The sequence below is a fragment of the Anomaloglossus baeobatrachus genome, chromosome 5, assembly GCF_048569485.1.
Source record: "Anomaloglossus baeobatrachus isolate aAnoBae1 chromosome 5, aAnoBae1.hap1, whole genome shotgun sequence".
NCBI classification, from domain to species: Eukaryota; Metazoa; Chordata; class Amphibia; order Anura; family Aromobatidae; genus Anomaloglossus; species Anomaloglossus baeobatrachus.
This window is the reverse complement of record NC_134357.1, coordinates 125,454,327-125,475,696: the sequence shown is the minus strand read 5'-3', so window position 1 is coordinate 125,475,696 and position 21,370 is coordinate 125,454,327.

Below are 21,370 nucleotides of genomic sequence, written 5' to 3'. Positions count from 1 at the left end.
CCCTGGTGTTGCCTCAGTTATTTCTCTGCATAGACACTAATAAGCACCAACTGTGCCCCGGGGTATTGCTCCACCTGTGGGGAGCAGTACAATCATTGCTGCCATTCCATCACCCCGGAGGCCTCATACAGCAGCGGCGGCTTAATAGCCGCAAACCACAGGTGGCGTCACGAACACAAACTTTATTCACCCCCAATTCACCAGCCATATTTAATTGACACCCACCAGGGCCACGGAGTCGGGCCCCGCCACCACTGTCGACCCCCGAACTAGTCCGGCCCGGCACCGGGTGTCCCATAGCCCTGGGGTGGGTGAGTCAGGCCCATGTTTGGCTGCACAGATTGCACCAATGATATATCCCCCCCTATATGGAAGATGTGTGTTTAGTCAAATAAGTATAATTCATAGGAATGGGATCTCTAAAGATGGTGAAAAGGGTTGATCAATATTGGACAAATCCCTTCTTAAAGTGAAGCCATAATCAGAAAATGATCTATTGTTTAAATCTGTTTTTTTTTTGTTTCAATGTGAGGTGTGCAAACACAGTCATACAAGAATGATGGAATAAAGGAATGCAAAAAGAATAACAGAATATGTGGAAACTCTCTCGAATCTAAATGAACCAAATAGGACATAACTGGGAAGGGATTCACACAAATAAACTTCCAGCAATAGCAATGTATCAGTAAAGAAAACCTTAACCAAGGAGCTGGGACTCCAGACAATCATCAATCCAGAAATATAGCCAGCTCATGTGAGACAGACATGTGAGAAGTGAGTATAAATAGCTCTTCCCAAAATGTGATTGGGTAAACCAAATGAGAAAGTGCACACACCTGAATAGAAGAGAAACAGGAAGGCAAAACATAAGAAAGAAAGACAAGAGATCTTTCAGCAGTTGGACCACCAAAAAACAAACTGTGGTCCGAGCAACAGGGTAACTGACCAGCAATTAGAACTTACTGGTTCAAACCAAAGGGTGGAGCCATAACACATATGCTCCAGAATGCATATTTCTGTGAATTTTCATGTAGACAAATGTTTTTAGATGTGTCACCATTTTCCGAGACCTGTAGTGTTTTATTTTTCGGCCAATGTGGTGGTATTAGGGCTTATTTTGTGATGGGCAAGATGTTTTTTTATACCATTGTAGAATAGATATTTAGGTGCCTCTTACTGCATTTTTTTCAATGTTGCGGTGACCAAAAGAAATTAAATTTTGGTGGTATAATTTTTTTTCTCATTATGGAGTTTACAGATATAATTAATTTTATATTTTCTCCAAACAATTTTTATTGATTTTACAAAATTTTATACAAAACCATAGCAAAAGAAGTATGATTGCAAAAAAAATTAATTTTATATTTTGATAGATTAGACTCTTATTGATGTGGTAATATCACGTTTTTTTTATTTTTTAATATCTTTATTTTTAATGGGAGGAAATGGTGGTTATTTGAATTTTTATGTTTTTTAATATTTTTCATGGTTTTTTTTGTTGTTTTTTTTAAACCCTCTTTTTTCCTTTTTTGTGTATTTTTTAGTCCTATAACTGTTTCAACGGAGCTCCATGATGGCAGGCACAGTTGTCTTCAACAGACTCCCAGTTGCCATAGCAAATCTTCGGAGCCCCAAGATCACATCGAGGAGAAGCTAATGGTGCACAGAATGACATGGCTCCAAGCCGGCATACTGGTAATGTTATTGTCAAAAATTAACCGTGATATTTACCAGGTCAACAGTCACACCTTTGCTCCACCAGTGGCTGCTAGAGGCAGATCCTACCTGTGATATGCAGCCATTACCTGTCAGGTATGGAGCACATTAGCCTGTGAGCCCTCTTAATATGCTTTCCTTACTTGCATCGTACTTGTCAAGAAGCAACACGATATTAGTCTCAGAGAACAGATCCTGACCCAATCTTTTGTATTGAAGCATCTGATAAGCATGTGCAAAAGTCATTGTGAAGGGAGGTGATCAGAATCAGCGGTGACTGCCTATTGTGATTGGTGGATTCTGTGTTATCAGCTGTGTAGGGAGGTGTTACTGCTCATTTTAACCCTGCCTCTGAAGATACAAAATCTTGTGAAAACTCTTTTTGAAATATGTAATGTCAATCCAGGAAGGGACCCACAGGACTGTGCACCGGACTCCCCCGAGGGGGCAACCGCGAGCTAACCCCTATACAGGGACTGTCGGGCGCAACCTCAGAAAGCCTAAATGCACAGCAGCCGGCATTAGCAGGGTACAATGGGTAGTGTCCTATTCAGGTCCACGGTAGAAGCCGCAAGTAACTCGAGACAGATGCAGACTGGCGTGATCAACGTGAAGACAGGACTGAAGACAGGTGCAGGCTGATGGAATCAGGAGGAGTCCGCAGCTGGCCGTTACAGGAAGTGACCAGAAAAGACAAAAGTACGGACGTACTCAGATGGGCACTCAGAATCTGCTGGCAGAGACAGAGTTAATTGAAGCACAGAGGGGCCTGAACAACTAGCACAGAGACAAGGCTACAGGGACACATTGAACAAGCACCACCCAAAGGAAAAGGAAGTCTTAAGTACCCAGTACCTGTCAGCAGCAATATCCGGATAAATGGTGTTGCCCTTTAAGAAAAGGTGAGAGCATGCGCCCGCGCCCTAGTGCACAGGCACGAACACCAAGACCCAGACGCCAGAGCTGGAGACACAAAGTGGAGGAGGCATAATGCAGGTGCGCAGGATACCAAGCGGGGAGCAGGGCATGATGATGGGATCGGCGAGCAGGAGCGCAGGCGGCACTGCTGGAGGAGAGTGGGCACAGTGGCTGTGAGCAGGGCGCACGGGAACCGTAGCGGTGAGTCACGGGCAGTGCAGCTGCCCCGGGTACATGACAAAAGCTCAAGAAGTATGAGTCTCAAAAAGCCCCTATGGACAGAGAGATAATTGCAAGATTGCTCATTTTGTTTTTTAATAAATACAGCCATAGAAAATACATTTTGTATACATAAATTTAACACAAAACCTGTTTTCACCTTCCTGATAGGGCACATTTTTCAATTATAACTAGTGTCACTTCATGAGGTTATAACTCTGGAAAGCTTCAACGGATGATATGTGCACATACAGAATGTGGTGAGCCTACCTCATAAAGATGGCTGCAGCCAAGGTGCAAGATGCTGATGTCACAGCCACTCAACCTCCATACTAAAGGGGAGGGACGGCTGCTTAGCATAAGACATGCACACTAATAAGGCTTGCACTGGGAGCCCATCATATAATGAGTGAAATGCACAGTGTCTGAACTGTGACCTATAAATGACGCCAGAAACCCAGGTCAGGCGGGCTAAAGAGCACTATATAGGTGCATCTCGCACGGATACACGAGATGCACAGTGTCTGAATTAAGGCCTATAAATGACGCATAACACCAGGTCCAGGCGGGTCAGTTAGCACTATATGAGTACATAACACATGACAGGCTCACCATTTAACCACCTGAATTCAAAAGGTCCACACACATCCTGCAAAAATGGATAAAATGTGCCATACCTCAAATAGTGAGATATTAGTTTATATTTTGGCCCAAAATATGTAAACTCGCAATCCGTTCGTCAAGGATTCTCACACTTGCGAGTCCCTACACTGAATTAGTTAGAAAAACCACAAACAACTATATTAAAAAAACACCAAAAAGGAGCCAAGACAAATGATATGTGCACATACAGAATGTGGTGAGCCTTCCTCATAAAGATGGCTGCAGCCGAGGTGCAAGATGCTGATGTCACAGCCACTCAACCTCCACACTAGAGGGGAGGGGCGGCTGCTTAGCATAAGACATGCACACCAATAAGGCTTGTGTGACGCCCTGGCAAAGCCAGGTTGTCACAGAAAGAGTTAATCCTCCTTGGTAATCTGATCTCACACCAGTACAGCAGGACAAACCACATCCCCCAGGGTAAGAGAAAAAGCAGAGCAGAGGGGAGGGGCTGGAGCAGAGTTTTTGGAGAGACAGAAAGAAGAGGAGTCTGGAGTTGTAGCTCACAGGCTGATAGTGAAGCGTGCTCCGAAAGGGCCGGGACAGGCTGCAGTGAGGAAGGGGCCAGAGGTAGCCGGAGCAGGGTAGTGGCCCGACGGTACCTAGGGTGACCCGGATCACTGCAGGGGAGTGGATTCCCCGTTCCCGGCTGAGGAGAAAGAGGAAGAGAGTGGAGAGAGAGGCACCTGGCTGCAGGGAAAGAACAACAGGAGCTGCTGCACCGTGTGTGGGACACTAACACCCCGTACCGAAGGCTGCGGACACCGGCAATTCCTAGTTACCAGTGACTCTGTGTGAACTACTTGTGAGTATGCCCGTGCCTTCAGGCACCGCACCGCAGCACTGCGCCCTGCTCCCTGCTTATCCCCGAACGGGCCCCGGGACCAACTGCCCCTACCCACGGAGGGGTTAACATCCTAAGCTGCATCCCAACACCGTTCCCGGGAGTCCCGCACCTTCATCGCAGCGGTGGTGTCCACAATCACCACAACTGTGGGTGGCGTCACGGACAATCTCCCTTACCAAACCCCCTTTTACTGTAGAGCCTGGGATCACAGACCGGGTCACGCCACCGTGATACCCACAGAAGTGACCCCGTGGCCCGGATCTGAGTACCCCTGGTCACCGGGCGACACATGTGGCGTCACGAACAGGATCGAACCCATCCAGTTACCTGGAAGAAGTGCGCCTTATTCTGGACTGTCAGCGGTGATCCGCTGCAAAAATTTTGAAAGTCGCCATCTTTGCCGCCATTTTGGGGGCGAAAACCTCCCGCCCAGCGCCTTCTTCCCCAAGCGGTGGGCGCGAAAAAGAGGCTCCGCCCCCTGAGAACGCGGGCGGAAGTGAAGCTCCGGAGGACCGGAAGCAAAAGAAAAAACTTTAAAAGTTGCTGGAAGGACTGCTCCCGAGTACCAAGGGGGAGCAGGAGGAAGGAACCGCAGTTTATGTGACCAGGACTGTAAAGGCAGGGACGCCAGGACTTTGCCTAATTCCGTTCCTGGACAAGCAGTAGCCGCAACCCCGATGACATCTTACCCGGCTCCGGCAGTCCGCCCAGCCGCCACGGTGATGACGTCGGCTCCGGCAGTTCGCCCGGCCGCAACGGAGGTGGCACCCGATTGGAAGTCTGCCCCAAATGTGGCGCCAGCCGCTCCCAGGTACCCTGTCACGGCTGTGGAGCAGCCGGAGTGCACCTGCAGAGAGGAGGAGCAGGCCAGTGAGAGATGGAGCCCTCGGCAGTTAGCGAGGCCAGTTGTAGCCGGCGCCGAGGGCATCCAAGTGGGCCTGGCTTCTGAGCAGGAGGTAGAGCACGGAACCCGTGCCCCGTACTGGGAGTGGCGGCAGCGGTAGTGGAGCATGGACGGCTACCCACAAGTTAAAAAGTTGACTGTTTATGGACTGTCACCCCTGTTGAATGCCCTCAAGTTCAGGAGGAGGCCATCTGCTCCGCAGGTGTGGGGTGGCAGAACGGTTTAAAGTTTTAGAAAACGTACCTCCCGATGTGGGAAGATGTATGATTGTAATGTGTTGATTTTTCCAGTTTTAATAAATGTTGGTGGCCAGACGGCCCGAGGACGGGCCGTGTTTTACCAAGGGGGTGTGTGACGCCCTGGCAAAGCCAGGTTGTCACAGAAAGAGTTAATCCTCCTTGGTAATCTGATCTCACACCAGTGCAGCAGGACAAACCACATCCCCCAGGGTAAGAGAAAAAGCAGAGCAGAGGGGAGGGGCTGGAGCAGAGTGTTTGGAGAGACAGAAAGAAGAGGAGTCTGGAGTTGTAGCTCCCAGGCTGATAGTGAAGCGTGCTCCGAAAGGGCCGGGACAGGCTGCAGTGAGGAAGGGGCCAGAGATAGTCGGAGCAGGGTAGTGGCCCGACGGTACCTAGGGTGACCCGGATCACTGCAGGGGAGTGGATTCCCCGTTCCCGGCTGAGGAGAAAGAGGAAGAGAGTGGAGAGAGAGGCACCTGGCTGCAGGGAAAGAACAACAGGAGCTGCTGCACCGTGTGTGGGACACTAACACCCCGTACCGAAGGCTGCGGACACCGGCAATTCCTAGTTACCAGTGACTCTGTGTGAACTACTTGTGAGTATGCCCGTGCCTTCAGGCACCGCACCGCAGCACTGCGCCCTGCTCCCTGCTTATCCCCGAACGGGCCCCGGGACCAACTGCCCCTACCCAAGGAGGGGTTAACATCCTAAGCTGCATCCCAACACCGTTCCCGGGAGTCCCGCACCTTCATCGCAGCGGTGGTGTCCACAATCACCACAACCGTGGGTGGCATCACGGACAATCTCCCTTACCAAACCCCCTTTTACTGTGGAACCTGGGATCACAGACCGGGCCACGCCACCGTGATACCCACAGAAGTGACCCCGTGGCCCGGATCTGAGTACCCCTGGTCCCCGGGCGACACATTTGCACTGGGAGCCCATCATATAATGAGTGAAATGCACAGTGTCTGAACTGTAACCTATAAATGACGCCAGAAACCCAGGTCAGGCGGGCTAAACAGCACTATATAGGTGCATCTGTCGCGGGCGGAGGAGGGGACGCTGCGCTCTCCCACTGCTCGGGTCCGGCCGCGGCTACTGCGGCTGCGGCTGCTCGGTGGTGGCTCGAGCAGTGGGCCGGATCCCGGGGACTCGAGCGGCGCTCCTCGACCATGAGTGAAAAGGGGTTGGGACTGGATGGTTGATATTTGGATATTGTCCGTGACGCCACCCACGGTTGTGGTGATATTGGTGACACCACCGCTGCTCTGGACGGGGATCCCGGGAGCGATGACTGGGAGCAGCCTGGATGTTAATTCTCCCCTCCGTGGGTAGGGGGTTGGTTGTCCCGGGGCCCGGTGATGGGGTAGGGATGGATGGCAGGCGGGTAACAGGGCCTGGCGAGGTGCAGGGGCAGCGCTGTGCCGCACGGCACGGTGGTACTCACTCAGCCAATGATGAGGACACAGTTCTCGGTAAAACACACAGCTGGATGGACGGGTCCCACAGACGGCTGCGGTGTTGTTTCTCCCGGCAGGTTGATGGTGACTGCCTTTCCCTGCACCTGTGTACTGTAAACGGTAACCCGCTCCCCAGCTTGGATATGGGCTGGAGGAGCCCCTTTTGCCCGCAGGCTCTGGCCCTGGGAACTTTAGCCTTGGCGGTGACTGTGTTTCCCTCTCTCGGTTGGACGGTTGCCTTCTCACGGGACTTGGCTGCTGGGAAACCCAGGAGGTTCCCTTCGCTAACGAATTTGGCAAATTCACGGCGACTCCTAGCCTTGCCGGGGTCCGTAAGCCCCTGCCAGATGGTGCTGGCTTCTCTTTGCGTACCAGTCCGGTACCGCCGGGCCACCGCCCGTCCACGGTCCTTACGGTAGACTCCGATAGGCCACTCCTGCAGACGGTCACCACCGTCTGCCAACCTTGCTGTACCGCCCGGGCCACACACCCAGACGCTGTCAGATAGTTGCTCCACTACCACACTTTCCTTCCTCCAACTTCAGACTCCACAACTAAACTGTCTACTTTTCCCGCCTCCAGGACTGTGAACTCCTCGGTGGGCGGGGCCAACCACCTGGCCCACCCCCTGGTGTGGACATCAGCACTAGGAGGAAGGCAACAAGGGTTTTTGTCTGACTTCGGTGTGCCTGATCGGGAGTGTGGGGTGTGTTGGTGTTGTTCTCTATGGCCCCTGGCTTGTCCAGGGCGCCACATTCCCCCTTAGTAAAATGCAGACCGTCCGCGGGCTGCCCGTCCATCACCGGTTTTATTTTCACAACTGAAAAAGATAACGGTAAAACAGTGATTACAAGTAAAATAACATCTTCCCACATCGGGAGGTACTCTTACTTTAAACGTTGCAAACGGTTACGGCTTCCGCTCTCTCCCACCCAAGCAACCTGGCCCTGATGCTGCACCTAAGCAAATGGGCAGCACCCCTTGACCCCAGTCCAGAACAAGTTGCCCGAGCGGGTTCTGTCCTTTTCAGGGGACCCACGTCCATGGGAAACCCCTGAAACCCCCAGAGGATCGCCACCGGTTCCGGTGGTGGCTGGGCCCCAGCCTGCTCCACTGCGGACCCTTCCTCCAATCTGCCTCTCCAGAGGCGGTAACGGTGAAAGCCATAAAACATTTTTATTTACATGCCACAAGTTTGTGGTTGCCCTGCTAGTTCTCGGGCCTGTTCGTAGTAGTTTCTACGCATAATTTGAAAAGGGGGTCCCAACGGGGACCAGTTGCCGGCAACGATCGGTTCTAATCAAGCTGGCAATCAGGTAACTTTCTTCTGTTAATTCTTTCTTTTTATTCATTTTCAAAACTTTAAACGGCACTCTGGTGGTCCCAATGGGGAACAACTGCAACGGTACTCCGCTGCCATCACTCGGATTCTTCGGCGTTGGCCTCATCCTTCGCCACCAGCATATCAAACATGCAGTGACAGGCCTGCTGTGAAAGGGGTGCCCGGTATCCGTTTCCACCATTGCACGGGGTGTAATAAACCACCGGTTCTCCCACGTAGCGGAGACGTTCACTTGCCGCTTCACTTCCAGGGGTGGGCTCAGCACTGGAGTTGGAGTCACTATCACTTGTCTCTGCATCAGGTGGGTTGCCGCCAGCTGCCGCAGCCTCCCGGCTCCCAGTATCCAGCACATCAGATTCTTCTGCGGTAGTGTGGGGCAGTAGGTCAGGTGGGTTCACGCTGAGGCGCCCCATAAGTAATGGTAAGGGCGATGCGTGCGTCGAGACTGGGCCGGGCCCCTCAGCCGCAGTGGCCGGTCCTGGTAGGACATAGGGACGTGGGTCACCTGTCGGCTCCGTCACATCTGTTCCCATCCCGTACATCGGGGCAGTCGCAATCAGCATCTCCACCTCATTGGTCCACTGCTCCATCATGAGGCATATCTGGTTCTGCTGGCATTGGTTGAACTCTATTATTCTGGCCTTCATCCACTCCACGGTCCCGGGCTCGGGCACAGCGCCTGGTGCCATCCTGGCTGGGGCCTCTGATACGTCTTCACTAAGGGTCTGCGATCCTGGCGGTTCCCACAGGGGTGATTCAGGCCGGCTCCACGTGTCTGCAGCCAGTCGGTCCGCCGAGGCGGATTGGCAGGGTATCACTACCGGTTGAACGGGTAGCGGGCCTAGTGGCGGGGCGGCAGCAGCTAACACGGGTAGTGGGGGAGGAGGCAGGGCGAGCGGGAATGGACCGGGTCCCTCGGCCGCGATGACCGACCCACTAGGGGTACAGGGGCGTGGGTTACTCACCCTCCCTTCCAAATCCTCTTCCACCTCGCTCTCCGCATAGCAGCCACCACGTCCGCCATGTCGGTCTCCCACTCCTCCAGGAGGAGTTGCATGTGGGCTTGCAGACGGTTACTCAGCGGGGCGGTCCGGTCTCTCAGCCATATCACCGTGCCGGGCGCGGAAGCGTCATTGCTGGTAGTCGGACTGTGCATCTTGGCAATGAGGTCTTCCAGGAACCCAGAATCGCCGCAGAGTCCTGGCGTCTCTGCTTCCACAGCCGCGGCTACATGCGGCCAGACGCCATCAGTCCCCCTTAGTCTCTTTCCGGCTCCTCCTCCACAGGGACGGGATTTTGGCCTTCGCGCCTCCACTACTCAAGGAGACGCTCGAGCGGGAATTCTTCGCGCCCAAGATGGTGGCTTCACAAATTTTTCGGCCGGACACCTCCGGCGGTCACACAAGGCGCACTTCCACCAGTTGGTAGAACGGTAGGATCCTGTTCGTGACGCCAAGTTGTCGCGGGTGGAGGAGGGGACGCTGCGTTCTCCCACTGCTCGGGTCCGGCCGCGGCAGCAGCGGCTGCTCGGTGGTGGCTCGAGCAGTGGGCCAGATCCTGGGGACTCGAGCGGCACTCCTCGCCCGTGAGTGAAAAGGGGTTGGGACTGGATGGTGGGGATTTGGATATTGTCCGTGACGCCACCCACGGTTGTGGTGATATTGATGACACCACCACTGCTCTGGACGGGGATCCCGGGAGCGACGACTGGGAGCAGCCTGGATGTTAATTCTCCCCTCCGTGGGTAGGGGGTTGGTTGTCCCGGGGCCCGGTGATGGGGTAGGGATGGATGGCAGGCGGGTTACGGGGCCTGGCGAGGTGCAGGGTCGCAGGGGCAGCGCTGTGCCGCACGGCACGGTGGTACTCACTCAGCCAATGATGAGGACACAGTTCTTGGTAAAACACACGGCTGGATGGACGGGTCCCACAGACGGCTGCGGTGTTGTTTCTCACGGCAGGTTTATGGTGACTGCCTTTCCCTGCACCTGTGTACTGTAAACGGTTCCAATGGGTTCCCACCGGTAACCCGCTCCCCAGCTTGGATATGGGCTGGAGGAGCCCCTTTTGCCCGCAGGCTCTGGCCCTGGGAACTTTAGCCTTGGCGGTGACTGTGTTTCCCTCTCTCGGTTGGACGGTTGCCTTCTTATGGGACTTGGCTGCTGGGAAACCCAGGAGGTTCCCTTCGCTAACGAATTTGGCAAATTCACGGTGACTCCTAGCCTTGCCGGGGTCCGTAAGCCCCTGCCAGATGGTGCTGGCTTCTCTTTGAGTACCGGTCCGGTACCGCCGGGCCACCGCCCATCCACGGTCCTTACGGTAGACTCCGATAGGCCACTCCTGCAGACGGTCACCACCATCTGCCAACCTTGCTGTACCGCCCGGGCCACACACCCAGACGCTGTCAGATAGTTGCTCCACTACCACACTTTCCTTCCTCCAACTTCAGACTCCACAACTAAACTGTCTACTTTTCCCACCTCCAGGACTGTGAACTCATTGGTGGGCGGGGCCAACCACCTGGCCCACCCCCTGGTGTGGACATCAGCCCCTGGAGGAAGGCAACAAGTGTTTTTGTCTGACTTCGGTGTGCCTGACCGGGAGTGTGGGGTGTGTTGGTGTTGTTCTCTGTGGCCCCTGGCTTGTCCAGGGCGCCACACATCTCACACGGATACACGAGACGCACAGTGTCTGAATAATGGCCTATAAATGATGCACAACACCAGGTCCAGGCGGGTCAGTTAGCACTATATGAGTACATAACACATGACAGGCTCACCATTTAACCACCTGAATTCAAAAAGTCCACACACATCCTGCAAAAATGGATAAAATGTGTCATACCTCAAATAGTGAGATATTAGTTTATATTTTGGCCCAAAATATGTAAGCTTGCAATCCGTTCGTCAAGGATTCTCACACTTGCGAGTCCCTACACTGAATTAGTTAGAAAAACCACAAAGAACTATATCAAAAAAACACCAAAAAGGAGCCAAGACAAATGATATGTGCACATACAGAATGTGGTGAGCCTACCTCATAATGATGGCTGCAGCCAAGGTGCAATATGCTGATGTCACAGCCACTCAACCTCCACACTAGGGGGGAGGGGCAGCTGCTTAGCATAAGACATGCACACTAATAAGGCTTGCACTGGGAGCCCATCATATAATGAGTGAAATGCACAGTGTCTGAACTGTAACCTATTAATGACGCCAGAAACCCAGGTCAGGCGGACTAAACAGCACTATATAGGTGCATCTCGCACGGATACACAAGACGCACAGTGTCTGAATTAAGGCCTATAAATGACGCAGGTTACAGTTCAGACACTGTGCATTTTACTCATTATATGATGGGCTCCCAGTGCAAGCCTTATTAGTGTGCATGTCTTATGCTAAGCAGCCGCCCCTCCCCTCTAGTGTGGAGGTTGAGTGGCTGTGACATCAGCATCTTGCACCTCGGCTGCAGCCATCTTTATGAGGAAGGCTCACCACATTCTGTATGTGCACATATCATTTGTCTTGGCTCCTTTTTGGTGTTTTTTTTATATAGTTCTTTGTGGTTTTTCTAAAGCTTCAACGGATCCCAATGATTCTGAAACTATTTTTGCCATGACATATTGTACTTCATCTTAGTGGTAAATTTAGGATGATATTTTTTGCATTTATTTGTAAAAATATTGGACATTTGGTGAAAATTTCACAATTTTCAAACTTTAAATTTTTATGTCCTTAAACCAGAGAGATATGTCACACAAAATAGTTATAAATAACATTAATAAATAACATTTCCCACATGTCTACTTTATATCAGCATCATTTTGAAACTTTTTTTTCTCTTGGGAAATTAAAAGGGTTAAAAGTTTATCTGCAATTTCTCATTTTTCCAGTAAAATTTAGAAATCATTTTTTTAAGGACTACATTACTTGTGAAGTGACTTTTACAGAAAATAACCAAAATGTGACACCATTCTAAAAACTGTGCCCCTCACACTATTCAAATCCATATTCAAGAAGTTTATTAACCCTTCAGGTACTTCACGGGAACTAAAGCAATGTGGAAGGAAAAAGTGAAGTTTTTCCTTTTTCCCACAACAATGTTATTTTAGCCCAAAATTGGGCACTTTTATATATGTGGTGGAAAACTATTGTTTGGGAGCATGGCAGGGCTCAAATGGGAAGGAAGGAATACCATTCAACGTTTGAAATGCAGAATTAGCTGTCATCGATAGCAGATGCCATGTTGTGTTTGCAGAGCTAGTTATGTGCCTAAACAGTGCAATGGTCCCATGTTGGAAATTGCACACCTCAAATAATTTATCTGGATGTGTAGTGAATTTTTAAACGTTTAGCAGTAAAAATAAAAAAAAAATCAAAAATCAATTTTTTTTCCCACAAAAAAAGTTTTTCATTTTCCCAAATGTAACAGGAGAAATACAGGACCATACAATTTGTTGTGCAAACTTCTCCTGAATACGCTGATACCCAATATGTGATGGAAAACTATTTTAAATAGTTTTTTTTTATTTAGGGTAACAAGAGAAAATGCACTGTACCAGGGGTGGACATATCATTAGTGCAGCCTGTGCAGGTGCACAGGGGCCCTAGAGGTAAGGGGACCTACAACCAGGGCCGGCCTTAGCCTGAATGGCGCCCTGTGCAAAACTGCCCTTTGGTGCTCCCCCTACTGATTTTTTACCCAGTTTCCCAGGAAACAAACGAGGACAGGAGGCCATTTTTTTATATCCTAAGAAAATTGATCTCTTCAAATGTACAATAAATTACAAATTTGTGCTGGAGAATCTGCACTTCAAATCCACCACGTCTGATCTCATTTTTCAGAGGTCCTCCGATTTCAACCATTTATGCTGTATCCATGGATATTACACCCCACCCCAGCTCCGACTCCACCCCTCAAGCCCTCCACACTCACTACCATTCTTGGAAAAACGTATGTGTGTTTGTATGTATATATATATGACACACACAGTTATGGCCAAAAGCGTTTAGCACCTTTGAAGTTGTTCCCGAAAATAAAGCATTTCCCTTAGAAAATTAATAATACACCCCCTACACCTCCCCTCTCCATAATATACTCTCTACACCGCCCCTTTCCATAATCTCTGTCCCACACTGCCCCTATTTATAATATTCCCCCACACACTGCCCCTCAGTGTACCCCCACACGATATCCCTGTGTATAATATCCCCACACACTGCCCCTCTGTATGATATCCCACACACACACACTGCTCCTCTGTATAATATCTCTCCCACACACACTGCCCCATGTATATTATCCCCCACAAACACTGCCCCTCAGTAGAATATACCCACACAATGCCCCTGTGTATAATATTCACACACAAACTGCTCCTCTGTATAATATCCCCCAAACACACTGCTCCTCAGTGTAATATCCCCCACACACTGCACCTCTGTATAATATCCCCCCACACTGCTCATCTGTATAATATCCCCACACACACACTACACCTCAGTGCACTATCCCCCACACACACACTGCACCTCAGTATACTATCCCCCCACACACACACTGCTCCTCAGTATAATATCCCCTTACACACTGCTCCTCAGTATAATATCCCCCCACACACTGCTTCTCTGTATAATATCCCACACACACAATGCCCCTCTGCATAATACTCCTCCACACACTGGTCTTCTGTATAATATTCCCACATACACACTGCTCCTCTGTATAATATCCCCTCACACACTGCTCCTCTGTTTAGTATACCCCACACACACTATCAATATAATAGCCCCCACACACTGTTCCTCTGTATAATATCCTCCCACACATACTGCTCCTCTGTATAATATTCTCCCACACACTGCTCCTCTGTATAATATCTCCCCACAAACATTGCTCCTCAATATATCCCCCTCCACACACTGCTCCTCTGTATGATGTCCCCACACGAACACTGCTCCTCTGCAAATACCAACACAAACTGCCCATTTGTATAATATCCCACACACTGCTCCTCTGTGTAGCATCCTCCACACACACACACTGCCCCTCTATATATCCCCCACACACTGCAACTCTGTAAAATATACACACAATGACCCTCTGTGTAATATCCCTCATGTACGCTACCCCTTTGTACACTATCCCGCACACAAGCTGCCCCTCTTTATATATATCCTCACACACACACAATGCTCCTCTGTATATAACCCCAAACACACTACCCCTCTGTATACTATCCCCCCACACACATTGTCTCTCTGTAAAATATCCTCCTGGTATATATGTCCAAATCCTGGTATATATGTCTGCCCAGGATGCAGACCTTCCTGGTATGCATGTCCCCATTCTGGTTTATTGTTCCCTTCCTAGCATAAATGTCCTCTTCCAGGTATATATGTCCCCATCCAGGGACCCTCCTGGTATGCATGTCCCCATCCCAATTTATTTGTCCCTATCCTGGTATAGATGTCCAATCCTGGGCACCTCCAGGTATGTATATCCCACTCCTGGGCACATTCTGATATATATGTCCCCATCCTGGTTTCTGCCCCCTTCTTGGTATATATGTCCTCCTCCTGGTATATATGTTCCCATCCTGGTTTATTTGTCCCTTTCCCAGCATATATATCCCCATCCTAGGCTCCTCCTGATGTATATATATTCCCCTCCTGGGCACATTCTGGTATATATGTCCCCATCCTGGTTTTTGTCCCCTTCCTGGTATATATCTGCTCCTTCTTGTGTATATGTGCCTTTCCTGGGTGTCTCCTAGTATATTTGTCTACTGCAAAAAGAAAAAAAAAAAAACATTTTACTCACCCTCCCCGGCGCCCACGTCATACAGCGTCCTCTCTGAGCAGTGATGCATTTCAGCTGGATGTGTGCCCTCCACACATCCAGCTAAAGCAAGGCAGGGGCTGCAGTCAGCGGGTGCCCCCACGACCCGGGGCTGGAACAGCCCCCCCCACCACCCACGTCTGGAGTCAGCGGCCCCCCGCCCCCTGCGGCTTGAGTCAGCGGCCCCCCCACCCCCCGCGGCTGGAGTCAGCACCCCGCCCACCCCTGGAGTCAGTGGCTCCCCCCACCACCCGCGGTTGGAGTCAGCGGCCCCCCACACCATCCGTGGCTGGAGTATGCACCACCCCTGCCCCTGGAGCCAGTGGCTCCCCCCCACCACTCGCGGCTGGAGTTAGCGGCCACCCCCACCCCCCACGTCTGGAGTCAGCACCCCCCGCCCCTGGAGTCAGTGGCTCCCCCACCACCCGCGGTTGGAGTCAGCGGCCCCCCCGCCCCCCGCGGCTGGAGTCAGCAACCACCACCACCCCCCACGGCTGGAGTCAGCATTCCCCCATCCCTGGAGTCAGTGGCTCCCCCCCACCAGCCTCGGCTTCAGTCAGCGGCCCCCCCACCACTTGTGGCTGGAGTCAGCACCCCACCGTGGCTGGAGTCAGCGGCCACCATCACCCCCCGCGTCTGGAGTCAGCACCCCCCGCCCCTGGAGTCAGTGGCTCCCACACCACCCGCGGTTGGAGTCAGCACCCCCCCGCCCCCCCGCGGCTGGAGTCAACAACCACCACCACCCCCACGGCTGGAGTCACCATTCCCCCATCCCTGGAGTCAGTGGCTCCCCTCACCAGCCTCGGCTTCAGTCAGCGCCCCCCCCCACCACTTGTGGCTGGAGTCAGCACCCCCCCACCCCCCCGCGGCTGGAGTCAGCGCCCCCCCGCGGCTGGAGTCAGCGGCCCCCCCACCCCCACGGCTGGAGTCAGCGGCCCCCCTCGCGGCTGGAGTCAGTGGCTCCCCCCACCACCCGCGGTTGGAGTCAGCGCCCCCCCACCACCCGCGGCTGTAGTCAGCACCCCCCCTGCCCCCCGCAGCTGGAGTCAGCACCCCCCCGCGCCTGGAGTCAGCGGCCCCTCCGCTCCCCGCGGCTGGAGTCAGCGGGTCCCCCGCCACCCCCGGCAATCTTCAGCTCATAGAGCGCCTACCTCTCCCTGCCGGATGCCGCGTGCTCGCCAGCTCCGCGTTGCCCACAGCACTGCGATGAGGTGCAGAGTGATGACCTCATCACATTGGGCTGCGGGATGACGCACCACCTTACTGCTCTGATCCATTCACAGTGCCTCCCCCACCACATGGATAATTTGCAAGCGATGCCCTAGAAGGACTTCGCAAGCACCTTACTCATGTGCAGACTGCAGTTGTGGCTGAAGCGTTACCGCCGGGCCCCTCTGCTGCAGCTGTGTCTGGGGCTCGGTGAAGATGAAGAAGTGGGGCTACATAAAGCTAAGTAATTAACCAGCTAAGTAAGTAACCGGCGGCGGTTACAGTAAAGACGCAGTGCTGGAACCGGAGGAGCCAGAAAATGTACAACTTCTTACCGCTCTGCTGCTCCCCCTCTGAAGCATGGCCGTCGGCGCCCTGTGCGACCGCACAACTCGCACATGCCTAAAGCCGGCCATGCCTACAACCACCTCTAAAGCAGGTGGAATTGTACATTTTGATGAGCTCTTTGGCTGAGAAGGGCCCATATACTGTTCTTGCTCAGGGTCCTGCTCTTGTCTGTGTCCACCAGTGCACTGCACAGTTTGTTCTTCAATTTCTTCTGATTTCTCCAATATCTCATATGTGGTGGAAAACTGTTGCTTGGGTGCACAGCAGGGCTCAGAAGGGAAGGAGCATGATTTCGCTGGAATAGAATGCGAATGCCATGTCACATTTGAAGAGTCCCTGACATGCCAATACAGAAGAAATGCCAAAAAGTGAGTCTATTTTGGAAACTACACCGCTCAAGGAATTCATCTAGGGGATTAATGAGTATTTTTAACCCTCAGGTGATTCACAGAATTGTATTACATTGGGCTGAGTAAATGAAAATTAACATTTTTTTCCCACTAAAATGTTGCTTTGGCCCCAAGTTTTTAATTTTCAAAAGCAGTAATGGGAGAAAACAAACAGTACAATTTGTTATGCAATTTCTATTGAGCATGCCAATACCCCATACTGTATGTGGTTGAAAACTACTTTTGAGGCACAGTACAAAGCTCAGAAGGGAAAGAGCATATTATAGTGTAAATTTTGCTGTAATGGTTTGAGGAGCCATATCATATTGGCGGAGCCCCTAAAGCACCAGAACAGCAGAACCCACCATAAGTGATCTTATTTTACAAATTACACCTCTCAAAGAAATCATCTAGGAGTGCAGTGATCATATTGATATAATAGGTGTGCCACAGAATTTTATACAATTGGGCGGTGAAGAAAAAATAATACAATTTTTACCCCCAAAAAATTGTAATAGCTCCAGATTTTAGATTTTCACACAGAGAGATAGGTAAAAATGGCAGCAAAATTTGTCACCCAATTTCTGTTGAATGTGGCAATACCCCACATGTGGCTATACAATACTCCTTAGCCACATGGAAAGGAGCACTATTTGACTTTTGGGGTACAAATGTTCATACAACAGTGTGCAGACTCCATATACAAAGCCCCTAAGTGCCAGAAGAGCAGAAGCCCCCTTCAAGCTATCCCATTTTGGAAATTACACCTCTCTAAGAATTTTGATGACTTAGACAATCATCAACTGCCACCTCCTACTAGTGCTGCAAGCTAGTAAACAAAAAGAGTTATATGCGCTATCGTTCGCATGTCAGAATCAGCAAGTGAGACCATCCTACCATACACCATAACTTCCAGATTATAGGCAGATCACCATACCCCATATACGGACCAAGTGTATGGCTATGTACACACTGTCAACCAATGACACTCAGAATACTGCGCACCTTAATGGTAAGATGGAAATAGAAAGATGAAATTACCTGCACAGAGGATATGTAAGTGCCACGGTCCCATAGGCAACCCGACGCGCGTTTCGCACCCGGCTTCGACGGGGGGCGTGCCGGGCAAGAGGGAGCATGGGAACTAAATACTAGTACTTCACCAATCGGAGGATAAGCAGCGCTCACATGATCTTTCGCCGTCCGATTCAAAGACAACTTCCTGTCAGGCGGCTCTGGTACGCAACCTGCGTGTCAAGCACCGGAAGTTGTGCAGCGACGCAGGTTGGTCCCATCATATGCGCCGTTCATTTAGTTCCGGAGGAGTCAGACCATAAGAGCGCATACCCCCGATGGTGTATATAATCTACAGATGCAATGATATAAATATTACAATATAAATAGGAGTAGGAGGTCGAACTTTAAGCAGCTACGAGGCAACTTTCCCCCGCAGAATTACCCACATAATGCATATAAAAATCTATGCATACATTGAATCATTAGAGAAGTGCGCATTGCCCACCACTATTATAATATACTACGAACAATGCCATTAAGAATACATCTACAGACAGAAACTATCACAAATCCCCTTGTAGTCATTCCTTTCTCCTAATATCCCATCTTCGAGGGAAATTTTCTCCTAATTCAAGGAAATAGCCGGGGTATCTGGAAAACGCGTCACGTGGGTCGTGATTTTTTCAAACAGCATGGATCGGGGTCTTTCAATATGCACCCCACATAGGTGGGAACCCAGTCCTCCTTCTCTGGACATACAGGATACATGATGTTAGATAATCTACAAGAAAAGAGAAATTAGCCAAATAGAACAAATACACTATGAATAAACCGACACCCCATCGACCATCCCTCATAGTTCCCAATTCCCCCCTGCCCGGCACACTACGTGAATTAAAAACTATAAAAACAATTTAAAAACACACTAGCAGGAATTGACGAGCAAAAGCTGAAGGAACAGAAAAGAAACCTCACAAAAAGGCCCCAAAACCCAGGGTCTCATTGAGACCCTGGGGGCTGAGGGTACCCAGCCTGAAGATCCAACGGCTCTCCAACCTGGCCAATATTTTTGCCAGGTCCCCCCCTCTAATGCCCAGGTCAACCTGGTCAATAGCTTTAATTTTAAGAACATGGGGGTTGCACCCGTGAAACTCCTTGAAATGTCGTGGCAACGTTTTCAATGTAGTATTATCTTCCACAGTTTTAGCTTTAGCTATGTCCCTACAATGCTCCCGTACTCGGATCTTCAACTCCCGAGTGGTGAGACCTACATATAGTTTTTTGCAGGGGCATTCTCCCAAATAGATAACCCCCTTTGAAGAGCATGTCAAATGCGTCCTGATGTTAAATTTGCGAGACCCATCAAAATTTGTGAAATTTTTTGATTTTGTCAAATTGGCACAAGCTTTGCAAAAAGTGCAGGGAAAGAAACCCTGGTCAGAGATGGGCACCAACCTTCTATCCTTCCGCTGAGGATCGAAGTGGCTATGCACCAACGTATCTCTCAAATTTCTTGACCTCCTGGCTGTTATAAGAGGTTTTTCAGGCAGAACTTTTTTCAGTATGAACGGCGCATATGATGGGACCAACCTGCGTCGCTGCACAACTTCCGGTGCTTGACACGCAGGTTGCGTACCAGAGCCGCCTGACAGGAAGTTGTCTTTGAATCGGACGGCGAAAGATCATGTGAGCGCTGCTTATCCTCCGATTGGTGAAGTACTAGTATTTAGTTCCCATGCTCCCTCTTGCCCGGCACGCCCCCCGTCGAAGCCGGGTGCGAAACGCGCGTCGGGTTGCCTATGGGACCGTGGCACTTACATATCCTCCGTGCAGGTAATTTCATCTTTCTATTTCCATCTTACCATTAAGGTGCGCAGTATTCTGAGTGTCATTGGTTGACTGTGTGTACATAGCCATACACTTGGTCCGTATATGGGGTATGGTGATCTGCCTATAATCTGGAAGTTATGGTGTATGGTAGGATGGGCTCACTTGCTGATTCTGACATGCGAACGATAGCGCATATAACTCTTTTTGTTTACTAGCTTGCAGCACTAGTAGGAGGTGGCAGTTGATGATTGTCTAAGTCTTTACATGACAAGTAGATTATCTAATAGTGATGCTGGTTTTCATTTACCTATCTACCTCATTTATGATGCATACGCAATTAGGCACTATATGCACTTTGTTAGGAGGGGGTTTTTTTGTCCTGCATTACTTGAATTGATATTTAAAACATTTGTCAGTTTTGAACGGTGATAATGAAATTTGATGCCAATTTTTGCATGCCGCTGGTCCCATTTTTACTTCTTTCTGTATGCATCTCTTTTAATAGTGTGGTGTTTTTTGTTATGCTGTTATAAAATAAAAAATCAATTTGTATGTGAATTGGACTGTGTACTCTCTTATTTTGGAGAAAATACATCAATATTTTTTCTTGGGATAATCACCTATGTGTATGGGAGTGTCCGTATATATATTGACCGTTTTTTGAAAATAACTCTCTAGGAATTTATCTACAGGTGTAGCAATAATTTTCGCATAATGGGTGTTTTCCAGGAAAACAAACAAAGCAGCATCGATCATGGCCATTACTGCAGGATGTCAGCTAACAGTAAAAGTCATACAGCCGTGCCAAGGTGACAACATATGGATGCTTTCTAACTCTAATGACTCAAATCTGCATGTGCTCAGATATGCCTCAAATGAAATGGGTGAAGAGATAATATTTGTGGGAAAGAGAGGTAGATAATGGTATAATGCACATGAGGGAGCCACATACCCCAATACAAACTACAAACAAATAAGAGCCTGCATAGCCTTAGTATACAATTATTATGAAAGTGCACAAATATGCTGTGACCAATATTTCTTAATAGTTTGAGTTTTGAGATTACTCTAAATTTTTATAAAAAAAAGTCAATTAATCAACATAATCTTTTTATATTAAGATATGAAATATAATCAAATAATTGTATACAAATAGTCAACAAACAACTTGCATAAAATTAGGTAAAATAGGCTAAAAGTTCTTCATCCCCCAAAATTAATTAAAAAAATTTCTAACATGATTGATACTTTTTGATTATTTTCCTTTTTACAAATTTTTTTATTTTATATAAAACTTCTCCATAGCATATTACAGTCAGATAATAATAATAATAATAATAATAATAATAATAATAATAAAACTGTAGTGTGTCTGGAATTTCCCCTCTGCAGCCAAGCGGACAATGCTGTGTTCCAGTTTGGAAGAATG